The sequence below is a fragment of the Strix uralensis genome, chromosome 3 (assembly GCF_047716275.1).
Source record: "Strix uralensis isolate ZFMK-TIS-50842 chromosome 3, bStrUra1, whole genome shotgun sequence".
NCBI classification, from domain to species: Eukaryota; Metazoa; Chordata; class Aves; order Strigiformes; family Strigidae; genus Strix; species Strix uralensis.
In genome coordinates, this window is record NC_133974.1 from 89,226,524 (window position 1) to 89,240,150 (window position 13,627).

The window sequence follows — 13,627 nt, forward strand, 5'->3', positions numbered from 1 at the left end:
AGAGTCAGCAGACAGAACTTTTCCATATTGTTCAGAGTACAAAAAATAAAATCTAGGGATGCTACTGCACGAAGGCTTAAAATTACCTCTTCCTGCTGTTATCCTGGAAACACTGAAGCCTTAAAGACACACACATGTTGCTTCTGTGATTTCATATACTGAAACAATTCCTTTTATCCTGGACTCTAACCATTCCTTTTAGAAGCCCTTTTAGAACAGGCTTCCCTGTTGCAAATACCTGCCTAAATGATAGCGTAAAAGGAAACAGTTTGAAATAAGATGCTTCACGTAGAAGAAAGCCTTTGCATATTTGCTGCCAAAAGTAATCTCTTTCCTGCCAAAGATAACAGCATCCTTCAGTGCAGAACAGGTCCTAACCTTTGCTTTATGGTATGCAGCCATGTCTTCCCCTAGACACCAGCCTAGTGATTAAAATGACCAGAGTGGAATTCTCAGGTTTCCTAGAGATGTGATTTTGGAGCTGATAATGCAAGAATGTGAAGCTATCTGAGGTCTTCCACAGGTGCAAGTTATCCAGGTTTTATGTATTACAATAGTTTGGGTTTTGCAGTGATGGAGAACTAAGGATGTGGTATGGTCCAGATGGAAACTGATAGCAAAGACTGAAATTTAGCTTCATTTTAATTTATAGTAACACAGCCAAGAAAAACTCAGTAGTTCAACTTTAAGGACAACTTTGCTGAAATACCCATTTTCATGGTGAAGCTGCACTCAATATTGCAAGGACAAAACTAAAAAAACCCCCACTGTAGCCAGTTTTCATATGGTGTTAAGTTGTTGCCTTGAGAAACAATGCCATTCTTCAGAGCTCCCCCAAACACAGAGGTGCATTCAAATTCAACTCAAATTTGATGGAAAACTCAGAACCTGTCTCTAGTTCTTTGGGCTTCATCAAAGTTGCAGAAATAGGTTGTTAAGCTAAATATAACGTTTTACCATCAACTGTTGGGATCAGTAGGGGAGAACTTCCTGAAGAAGTCATTTCCCACTAGGAGTGGGAAGACCATTCTAAATACAGGCCCCTTGACTCAACCCAGTCTTAGAAAGAAAGAAATAAAGAGAAAAAGAAAGAAGAGCTCCATTGCTCCACCAGAGCCACAGTTTGTTGACCTTCAGGATATGTTATAAGACATGTCTGTTTGCTCAAGGTAGCTATTATTCACTTTACAGTGGCTGGCCTGAGTCTGAGGTTCAGCTGTTTTGAATGTGGTTTGTTTTCATTGGTAGTTTTCTCTGGTGCCTCCTCATCTGGAGGCACAATGCAGTGCTGCTGTGTCATTCACCTTTTTATTACAGTAGCCCTACGAAGCTCAAATTTGGAATAGTTTGTGTTCTAAAAAAACCCAAGTGTCTAACCTAAGAGCATCTATGATGAAATGCAGGGGGCACACACAATAAAACCAGTTACGTACTCTTTTAATAGTTATTTTATTTAATTACAGTGTTTTACAATTTATATAAACAAGCTATGAGTTTCCTCTGTTGCTCCTTTGCCAAGACAGGTTTCTTTTTGATGTCACACCAAAGTACATATCCTGAAAGCATCTGTAAAAATGCACTGGAAACAGAGGTAAAAGGAACTGTTGAAAGCATGTAAGCACTGGTTTTACACTGATGTGAAGAAAGAGGTTGTTCCTCTTCATTTCCTATTGGCAATGTGCTGTTGGGCTTTCAAGAAGGTGTTCTCACAGAAATCTCGTGGCTCCATGGGGTAGAACTGAGTCACCATGAAGAAAGGGGGCATGTGGAAATATGTCCTTTAGATTTTCTCATATAAACGACGAAACTTTTTTTTTCTCCACAAAGGGATGCAATGTCTTTTGGCAAAGTAGTATAATACAAGATGTACTTGTTGGTGAAGTCTGTTTTCCTCTTCAAAAATGTGCCACCTCTCCAGCATAAAACAGTGGATTAGTTGGGGTAGGGGGATCTTTCCCAGGAATTTGCTCTTTAAAACAGGTAAATGAACACCAGGGACAGTAGCAGACACTGCAGAGCTAAAAAAAAAAAAGTGAGAGACAAATCTTTTCATATGGATATTTCTAATTGCCAAGGGCATGTTCTCCCTGGCAGAGATCATTTAGCAATACCCATTGAGAGGATGAGCTCCGGCAGGCAGAGGGGAGTAATGATAACTCTTCTCTTGGATGAGATGGCAGGATTTTAACAAGGGATTCCCGCAAGCCCCATAAGCTCTCTCTGTAGCATCCTTTTTTCTGAACCTGACCACTTGTTATTGAGGGGAAAGGACCATTTAAGTGTTCTGAGAATGGTCTATACCCACAGACATTAGTCCCTAACTGTGCAAGAACATAGCCACTCTGTGAGACATGCTAGCTAGCCTTTGATAGCCAGAAACCATTGCTCCCATAGGAGGCAATGTCAGCTGGAAGCATAAAACTGTAAAATGAAGAGAAAGATTGTTCTTCTGTTTTCTCAGGATAACACAGAAGTTGAACATCATTGCTCACTCCCTGCCCATTCTCACTGGTGAAGCAAAGGCTTTACAGCGATACAGTCACAAGAGGAAATGATGAATGATAAACTGCAGACATTTGGGACAAACATAGAATTAGAAAAATTGACCTACAAGTAGACATGTTGAACCCATACACCTTTTACGCGCAAAGTTCACACCCAAGATGGCTAATGTCAATCCTGCTCTGTACTATGATACGCTTACCAAAAAAGTAAGCTCAGGAAAAACATTTAATTTCAGAGAAGAAATTCTTCATACAGATATCAAGATGGGAAGTTAAGTCCAATTCAGTGACCAGGACTTGCCAAATAGAGTCTCTACAAAATGGGAAGAACCAACACCTGCATTCAGAGACTGGGACACACAGAAAAACAGTGGCTGCCTGGGCTAATATGACAACTTCAAGAGATCAATAACTGTGGAAACCTCAGTAAAAGGAATGCATCTTCAAGGAAATTCAGAGGAGAGGAAGAAATGATAACTGGAGAACCCTTTAGAGGCAAAAATACATGTATTCCCCTCCAGAGTTGCTTGTAGTATGAACAGGTTTTATTTTTAAACAAAATATGTTCTCACTGGCATCTGTGAGAAACTATTCGGTGCAAAGGGTTTGTAATATCTCTTTTATAGAGTTGTCACATTTCTGCATTTGTGAAGGCCTTGGTTGTAGAACCTTATGGTCAAACTCACAGTTTTCATTTAAAGAAGAAATAGGAAAGTCTGCCTTGCTCTGCCTTCTGGCAATCACTTCAAAAATAATAACAATCTGAAAGTAAGTAGCTCTGGAAGACTACAGCATGCCTCTCTAACTTGTATTTAATGTGTGTTGTACTGTCCTTTGTTGGAAGCCAAATTCTGATTAATGCTGTTCAAATATGATTCTTATTTCTATAATCAGTGAGGTCTATGAGATACACTGTCAGAAACTACAGGTAAATAATGGTGTGAAAAGGACAAGAACATTCTTACACACACACAGAAAACTTGCCAGGCCTTTCAAACAGCTGGCTGAGAACCAGATCTCTGCATCAGCTAATGAATGTATCTCACGGAGCAAGAGAAGAAACAATGCATTCATCACTGCTAAAATTTAACTTTGTAACTTACCTTTCGGCAATGAAAATTCATAACAAGGATAAAAAAATGGCAACAGAGGAACATTCTTCCCCTTTCTCTGTTGGAATTACCTGCTGTTTGTCCAGCACTCATGTGCACCCAGCTGAGACCAGCAAGTTCACTTTCTTTTTGTTATGCTCTGAACCGGAGATAAACTGAAAGGTAAAACTCTTGCACTAAACTTCTGCTCTACTGATGAAATCTTTAAGCCTTACAATATTTGTTTAAGAACAGCAGATAAGATTCTGTTTGCAGGGCATTTTTCAGATAGTAGGTGTATTAAATGAATTTGTTCAGAAATGGCCATCTTCAGCCCCTGCTAATCAGTGAGTGTTCCTCTGAACAGTGGTGTTTACAGACCATCTCTGTTCCCCACCTGGGGAGAAAGCCTTGCTCTGTCCCCCTTACAGCCCCACTACAGCTGCCCCAGCGGACTCCCACTGGTGAAAGCAGCCCCAAACTTTCATACTGCCCCTGCTGCTTCACTGATGATGGAAACATGAACTATGTCAAAGAAATGATCAAATTAATGACAGGCCAGGTTGAGGAAAGTCACACTCCTCTCACTCAGGATTGTAAAAATAATATAAACTCTCCACATTCATTACTACCTTCATGTTATCAATAACATCATTAATCTACTACAAAACTCCATATGGGCCCAGCTTTACTGTCCATTGTGTCCATCTCACAGGGACAGTACAGTGCTTTTCATCATCCTTTACCCTCACACTGAGGGTACGTGCCTCATACAGATGTACAGAGGTACCTCTGGAGATGCCAGGGAGGGGTCTCAAAATTTCCATCTCATAGGTCTTTGTCAGAGGGGCTGACAAGTAACACAATTATATTCAGCAAGCTCTGTGTCTTCTGTGTTCCCATCATAGATTATATTTTCATATAAATCTGAAGTCAACTGGTTATGTCCTCATATGGTGGCCTACTCAGCAATCATGTTGAGAAGAAATTGGTCTCTTTGAAAACTGTGTATAGCTGAGCTACATGTACAGACTATGATTTGTACAAGTAAGTACTTTCTGGCCCATTCAATACCAGTAGTGTTGAATGCAGAATTCAGCTGTTGCTGAAGGGACCTGTACGTTGTGGAATAGAGGAAGAGTACCTATACCATTTTGGTGGTTGTATCTCTAACCAACACCAATGTGCACGAGTGCAAATTACAGGAATCACAAGAAACTTAGTTTGGAGCCTAATCTAATGGGTTGCTATAAAGTCTGTGCCCTGCTAGAACAGTTTACTGGAGACAAAAGCTGTACCAGAGGCAAACTAGGGGAACATGGTTAACCTACCCAATTTCATGGTATTGTGTAGATCTCTCTCTCATTGCTCTAAAAACTGCAGCCCTTAGTTCTTCCTTTAAGTTCTCTTTGACTATCTTGATACCTGGAATGTGCCAGACACATGCTGTTAGGGAACCAACAGTGCCAAACTGTTCTCTCATCTTCCCCTACCTGTCCTCACACTGATGCATCCAAAGGACATCATTATTTCCTACACTGAAAGTTCAGGGTGCAAGCTGTGTCTTCTTCAGAAGTACTTGGGTGATCAAAAGTTCATATGCAAGAGCATACTCTGCCTGCCATCTTCCTCCTCCTGGAGAGAATGCCTCATTCTGCAGGGGTTCTGGTGGCGTCAACAGCATATTTTGGATGCCTGCTAATGACAGAAATCTGTAGATCGGCCACGCACTGCTACACTCACAGATTAGAAATGGTTTCCATTTTTGCAGATCAGTCCTTCAATTACTCATTAATTGGGGCTCCATGTTCCACTTTCCTGCATGGTCTGTGCTCGCCAATCTAGTTCATGGGTCAAAGGAAGTTATTTCCTTGTAGGCAGAGTTTGTTAAGACACATTCTTCATATTTATTCCCCTTACTGACATCTTCATGACCTTAAAAAGAAGTTGGGATTGCGAAGGAAGAGAGGTAGTCTGGGCCCTTTCTTGAAAGAGATATGATGTCAAAGTGCACCAGCAAACAAGTCTCATTAAGACTTGCACCGACTGCTTGCCAGGTATCATGAATGAGAAAATGCAAACCCTGTTTAAAAGTAAGGAACTTCTTACCTGCTTGAAGAAGGCATGCAGAAGAATTTCAGGATTAGTCTTGTGTTCCACGAAAAAAAAGAAAAAAGTTTGTGGTCGTGATATATGCAAGTTATCCTCATTTATCAAGACAAGAGCTTTAAGATTCTTGAGTTTTAAGGATTGCTGTTATCAGTATTCCATGTGGCTAAAGTTTGGAGAGCCATCTTGAATATACAGGATGTTGTGTTTAGTTAGGAAACTAACTTCATTTATGTAATCCATTAAAAAACACGTCCTTGACCTGTTTGCTCAAAGGAATGTGAATTGACCATTATTCAAGGCTGGTTTACAGAACAATTACTGGTAATGCTTATGAGACATGTAAAATAACTATCTATAGATAAGTATCTATAATGATTTCTTGTTTCACTTCTTAAAGTTTTAATATCTCCTTAGGAAGTCTGAATACAACTCTAATGCCTAATTAACCCCAGTTTCGTTTCATTAGTATGCTATAAACAAAAAGAGCAACAGGTGTCTAGGAAGGTAGGTAGCCTTTATAGTAAACAGTCTTAGGGGAGACATACGTGTTTTTCTTTCAGCACAGAAAATGGTAAAGACAGAGCCACACAAAGAAACACACCCACCTAGCCTTTGCTAGCCTCCTGAGTGTCATTAGGACTGTCTCCTGACGAAACCTACAAGCTTGTAGCCTTCATTTTATTGTTACTTGTATGGCAATTTAGTAATTATGAAGTTGCCATGTGGCCCTAGCTAGCTGCCCATTCTTTTTCCAGATTGACTTATATGTAGCAATTTTTCTTCCTAGTTTGTCAGACCAATTCAACAAAGCCTCTGCAACTCACATGCCCCCCCCCCCCCCCCCCCCCCCCCGATTACTTAGCATCTGAGTAGCTTCCTGAAACACTTCCTTAAAAGGTTACAACCTTCTTTTTGAAGTCTAAGAAAATTTGTTTCAGTCAGCATGTGAAAGAATGTGAAGAACTGGACAAACCTGACATGCACAGGAGAAAAAGATAAGTCAATCACCTGTATTTGTCAGCCAAAGATGTTTGCTTTCCAGGTAATTCTGAGAACAACCTTCTTGAGACATCAACCTTTGCAAGTGGGAACAGGGTGGCTGTCTGACAGGAGAGGCTGTATCTCCATACAGGTTTTCGGAATGCAACTTCACAGCTGTGTGTCATGCAATAGGACAGTTTCAACTTTAGAAATTTTGGTAATACTCTTCCCAGTCTCTCTGGAGCTTTCTCCATACATTTTAGCAATGAAAATACTTTCTCTGTGATAAATACATCAGCTTGAAGCCCAAATAAGATGAAGATTCTCTGAATGATACAAACTTACATGCGTTCATCTTTAGAAGGTGATCCTTATATCAACTCTCATCACCACCCTGAGGCAGACTGCAGCTTTTCCTAGAAAAAAAAAAAGTCAGAATCACTACACTCTTCTGTTTTAAGCAGGCCTAGCATGCTACAGAAACACTCCATTTCTCTCGAGATCTTCCACTCAGTGGTACTGGTTTGTTTATTTATTTGTATGCAAACAACCTTAAAAGAACACGCCTCCCAGGCTTGCAGTATCTCCTCCACCTAGTGAAGACACCATCGTCATACAGACTAAAGTGTAAATAACATGGGAGCAAACGCCAACCTCCCACACCAACACGAACACAGATCATCCAAAAGGCATCCTGTCCTCAGGCTGCCTCCCCAGCCCCACTCTGTTCCTGTTAGTGAATAATGAAGCCCGGCTGCTCCCAGCAGTGTGGGATGGCATCCTCTACACATTCACAAACACAGAGATTTGCCAGCTCCAGGGCACTGATTCCCACTCTTTTGAACCAAAGGCCTGTTTCAGTTTGCAGTCTCATTAGAGTAGTAACTGTGTGAACATACCGGCACTCAAGGCTTCCCAGTAAACATTAAAATTATTAACAGGTGCCCTCACCTAGCAATGTTCATCCCAGAATATCGATCCATACTTTCAGATGGGACCAGCCTCAGCTGTCACTGCAGCACACCCCATTTTCATGGTGAATACCTGACTGTTGTCCAAAACTCCTTGGTCACAGAGTGGCGGTATGACTCCCCTACAGCAGCAGCCACTTTTCAGACTCTCACCCTGCCTGTGCTAGGAGATTTAGACCAAATTAATTATTATAAATTGATGTCATTGCATCATTGCAGATCAGACATCGTGCAATGAATACAGTGGTGAGGCTAGCACTGGTTAAAATGCTCAATAAGGCTAATTGCATGGGTGAACATTTCTTTAATATGAACAAGGCTGAACAACCAAATTAAAATGTAGGCAATTATAAATACTCTGAAGCCCTGTCTATGCATAAAGAGACATCCTGATGGGTCTGAAGAGAGGGAAACCTCTGGGAAAGAGGCAGTGAGGAGCAGTGGGGCAGATTAAGAGTGCTAACCTCCTCCTCCACCAGCACAGTTGTTTGCAAAGTATTCATCTTTCTACAGTGCAGTTATGGCTGTGTGCTGGATTTGGCTGGGGTAGAGTTAATTTTCTTCACTATGGGGCTATGTGTTGGATTTGTGCTGGAAACAGTGTTGATAATTCAGGGATGTTTTCATTATTGCTGAGCAGTGCTTACACAGAGTCAAGGCCTTTTCTGCTCCTCCCTGCCAGTGAGGAGGCTGGGGGTGCACAAGAAGTTGAGAGGGAACACAGCCGGGACAGCTGACCCCAGCTGACCAAAGGGATATTCCATACCGTATGACATCATGCTCAGCAATAAAACTAGAGGGAAGGTTGGCGGGGGGTGCCACTGCTCGGGGACTGGCTGAGCATCAGTCGGTTGGTGGTGAGCAATTGTTTTCATTTGCATCACTTGTCTTTCTTGGGTTTTATTTCTCTTTGTTATTTTCCTTTCATTGCTATTATTATTAATTTCAATTATTATTATTATTTCAATTATTGAACTGTTCCTATCTCAACCGATGAATTTGCTCACTTTTACCCTTCCAATTCTCTTCCCCCATCTCACTGGAAGGGAAGTGCACAAGCAGCTGTGAGTGCTTAGTTGTCGGCTGGGGTTAAACCACAATAGGCTGTTATGTCAAATTGGCTTTGCCAAACGAATGCAGCTTTATGTCTGAACATTGCTATCAGCTGAAAGCTGGCTCTCTCTGGTCCAACTTGCACCTGCTCACATGGGTACAAGCTAAATGGGTGTAACCAGTAAAAGAAGCTTTAAATCCAAACAACCATCCAAGAAGGTCAGGAGAATTTCATAAAGGCAATTTCAACTTCCATTTATATTAAACTGGTAAAACTTTCACAAGCAGACAAGCCCTCTCTAAAGAATAGAAGAACCCAGTTCTGCTGAACTTGGTAACGTGGGGTAATGCATTCCACTCTGCCAAAGCTTTCCAGCAGTAGGAAGAAATGCCCATCAGTTGCTGCCAGCCCACCTCTGAAACTGTGCTTGTGTTGCTAGCTGCCAAGGTATGGGATTGTTTTCTCTCTGTCACGACGTTTGACAGAATAGTTATGGTTCAGAAAAGAGCTACATCATTAAGGCAGTGGGTGGGGACATGCTGCTGAGCACAGCTGCCTCTTGCTTGTGTTGCTTCCAGGGACAGAGCACAGCTTGAGGGGACAGACGGAGACTTTCCTAAAGCTGTGAGTATGCCTGCTCTGAAACCATGCAGCAGTACTTTACCCAAGCCTGCCTGGGCACACAGACAGGCTGTTTGAGTCATCTCCCCCACGCTGACTTCTGTGCTCAGTGACAAGACTGCTCATTTATTTAAACCTGAAAGAAGCTCTCGTGCACAGCAGATGCTCACCCGGAGCACTGGCCTCACGGTGTCCCTCTGAGAACAGGTATGCCTTACTCATCCCCTGCTCTGAGCACTCCAGAGCTGTGCTGCCAAGTCTGAATGTCCCTTGACGGGCAGACACAAAAACTGCAGTCAGCTGGGTCTAGTCATGAATCCTCCTGGACTCCCCTGATGGGGTTATTCAGAGTTAGTCAGAGCAGGAGAGCATGAATAAGCAAGAGGAAAACTCATTGTGGTAGACAGGGAAGGGCAAAGAGAGCAGCTCTATACCTTCCTTGGCCACTGACCTGCATCCACAGGAGGTGCCGTGTCTAGCCATGGCTCTGCCTCCCCAGCTGCCAGCGAGTTGATGAAGAGAGGGATATAGGGACCAGACTGTGTCTTTCAAGGCAATGACAAACTAGAGGCAGATAACAAAGAGGTGTGAGGGAAACGGCAGGCAGATAAGCCACTCATCAGCCCTCTGCAGTTGCTTCATAAAGAATATAATTAGCATGGAATGATGTACAGCACAGAGAAAAATGGCACATTATAATCTTGGAAATCTGCATGCCATAAGGTTCACTTTTAACCCTAAACTTTGTGATAAAAGAAACATATGAAATGTTTGAAAAGGAGTTGAAAAAGGGTTTCAGATGAAGCAGATGCTCATAGAACTGGAGTGCCTACTGTTACAAAAATCTCAGGAACATACTGGGGTGAGACCTCTGACATAGCTTATCATGAATGTAATTCTCTGTTGTTTGAGCACTGAGTTGAATTAGTTCACCCCAGGTGAGCTGAGGGGCAGAAAAGAAATGCCTGCTGCCTTTTATATAGTGTTTCATTTAGGGCATTTACACATTCAAGACTATGATAGACGAGTGCCTGTGATGCCAGCTCTGTTGTTGATCTGTACTGCTATAAATTACTCCTGCAACAAGAAAGGATGCAGCATAAAAATGTGATGATATAAATGCTCCACTGTTTGTTTCTCAGGGCTGCCTGTTCACTTCACTCTGTTATCTCCACTTACCCCCTTCCATGCCATCTGCACTGCTTGCCTGAGTCCCTGGTTCCTAGGGTGAAGCCGACATGCACACTGGCTTTGAGCTTGCTACCCTCCAGCAGCCACTTTGCCTGTTTTCTAACTTTGGCACAAGCTGGCCTATATTCCTCCTGTTAATGCTGTTATTTGTTAATACCATTAATACCACCTTCTCCCCTCTTTAACCCAAGGGAGATTATGAGAATAATTATTTTGGAAGACACGTTTTTCCTTGGCCCCTGAGGTAGTTAGAAGAGTCTTTGAACGTTGTTTAAAAGGAGCCCTTTGCCCTCTAATATCTCCAGCTGGTGTCCCTGCGCTTGGGGATAATCGCTAGCAGCGTGCCAGAGCGAGGTCCTAGCAGCTCAGGCTGACCATGGGCCCCCTCAGTGTGGCTCCACTGGCCGAGGCAGCCAGCAGATGCTTTCACTGGGGCTTCCGTTACAACCCCGCAGATGCCGAGTGCTGCTGCAGCATTACTCTGGATGTGGCTCCACCAAGCTCGGCCCAGCAAGCAGTCGATGGCTTTTCCACGTGCCCGCAGAGGCAAGCAGCGTTTCTAGACAAGAAGAATCTCACATCTTTCTCCTTTAGAGACTGTGACTGGCTGTTGTTACTCCAATATTTTCTTGCTCTGTTGGTGTTCTGTGTAAGACCTGCATTGCTAGAGCTTGGTGCTTTGGGATTCACAGGTGATCCCCTGTTGTTCCATTTTTCAGGCTTGTCTTTAGTTCTGGAGTTGCAGTGAAAGCTTATTGTGCCTGAGTAACAGAAAATGGGATTCTGTCAAATTTCAGTATTTGAATTTATGAACTTAACCAAAATTGGCTGCAGACTTGTCATTGCAATGCATCCCACTGCATAAAATGATTGTAAACTTCTCCATGAACCCTGCTCTGTGAATATATGTGTTGCATGACACCGCATCCTTTATTACTTATGAAGCACATATCAATATTGTATTAATAAGTAGGCATTGATTTTTACTGAGGACATAAAGATTTATGAAAGTAGGCAGTGCTGTGTGGCAGAAACTATGAAAGCATTTTCTAGAAAATCTATGAAACATTTTACATTTGAGATATAGAAAAATTTTCCGTTCAAAATAAATCCAAATAGACATCCCTTCATGGAAAATAGATTGCTTTTGGTATTGGGCAAGGGCAAGATTTAAAGGCAACTGGTTTGCAACAGAATGAGACTCTGTCCAAATTTGAACACACAAATGGCTTCCGTTTATATTACGGAGAGATTCAAGGAGGCTCTCAGTGGAGCAAGGAAAGTACAGGCTAAACACCCGCACAATGGCCCCGAGGCAAAAGGACCATGCTAAGCAAACAGGGAGACATACCCCTGTCAGCTGACAGTAAGACTCCACTGTTGCTTGGAGCAGGAAAAAGTATATTTAAAGTGTACCGATGCAGATCTGCTGGTAAGAGCAGGAAGTAGAAGCTGTAGTAAGGACCACTTTAGAGAGTTCCCCGTCCATGTCACAACACCAAGAACTAGGGATTGTAGCCGTGCGTGAGAAGTACGCATTTTCCAGTGTCAGTCTTTATGCCAACACACAAGGTAAATCTTGGACTGATTTAGAAACTGTGCTACAGCAAACACTGCAGCAGCCAGCTCATACAGAGGAAATGCCCAGTCTTAATTCTCCATGATATCATACTCAACAATCCTCAAGAGCAAGTAGAAAAACACACTCCAGAAGTATAGTATTGTCCCGGTTTAGCTAGGATAGGGTTAAGTTTCCCCAGCAGTGGGGGGGAACCTCTAGCCTGGTTATTCAACACCATGCTGACGTCACCTCCGGGTGCCCGAGCGGGAGGAGCGGGAGCGCGGGACAGTCGGTTATCGCGTGTGTTATGCCATCTCTCTGTTCTCACTGCTGTATCAGTAGATATCTTGCTCTGTTCATTGTTATTACTGTTACTGTTATTGTTATTGTTGCTGTTTGTTGTGTTGCTGTTGCACTGTTGTATTAAACCTCTCCTTATCTCAGCCCTGGGGCTTTGTATTTCACTCCCTTTGTGGGGGAGGGGCAGCGGCCGCGTGGTCTCAGACCCTGGCAGAGCCTAAACCACCACAACTTTATGCCAAATAGTAGAGAAGGAGCATTACCTACATCAGAAGTACAAATGCCGTCTATACAACTGATTTCCTCCTGTACTGCATGAATTCCTAAATCCTGCAGAACACTCGGGCTGTGGATATGTGTGTTTCTGCCGATGTGTGTGCTTTACAAAGGGGTAAGGGACTTAATGCGCTAGAGCTTTTTGCTGAAATGATCCTATACTTTGTCAAGGGGATGAGAACAAGAAGTGGAATGGTTTTAAAGAAATATATCAAACTGGGAAAGTTCCGGTGGTTTTATTTGTAGGCCTTTATAATTAGCTCTTTCTATCTTTACAATTAATTCTTTGTCACTATTACTACAAATGCCTTCAATTTCCTCCCTGTCCCCCAACGGACTCCAGCTTATTAATATGCAGCTTTAAGCAAGTATCGGAGCTGTCATGCATTTCAAATCTCCCCAAGGAAGCTTTTTAAAATTGTAAGTAAGACCCGATACTGAGACTTATTAGCACCAAACTTGGAAACAAAGCTTTTGTGCAGGCAGTGATGACTCTTCAAGTTACAGTTGCTGTCACCTTTTTTATCCTGAGATTTATTATAAATGTGAATACCTCAAAGGGTTTCTTTGATGCAACCAACATTTCCAGCTCTCATAAACTGCTGTTTATTGATAGAACTGGGCTTGTGCCAGCATCTCGGATTTGAGTGATGAAGCTGAACTTCTAGGTCAGATTTAATTGCACCCACACAGAGATATATACTCAGAAGAAATCCACTGAAAGCAGCAGGGTGGTAGTACACCACCGCAAACGCACTGCTGTGTGATGGAGAAACTGGAAGTTCGGATACTAGCTAAAAGACAGGTCACAACAATCCATAGAGGTGCAACATCTAGATTGAGATCAAAGTCCATCCTCAATGCTTTGAGGCCAGCTTTTGCTCGAACCTCTGATACTTCAGCCTGAATCCAAGGCTTTGGCTCCTGTCCTCTTACTTACAAATGTCTGAACAGCCCCCTTTTTT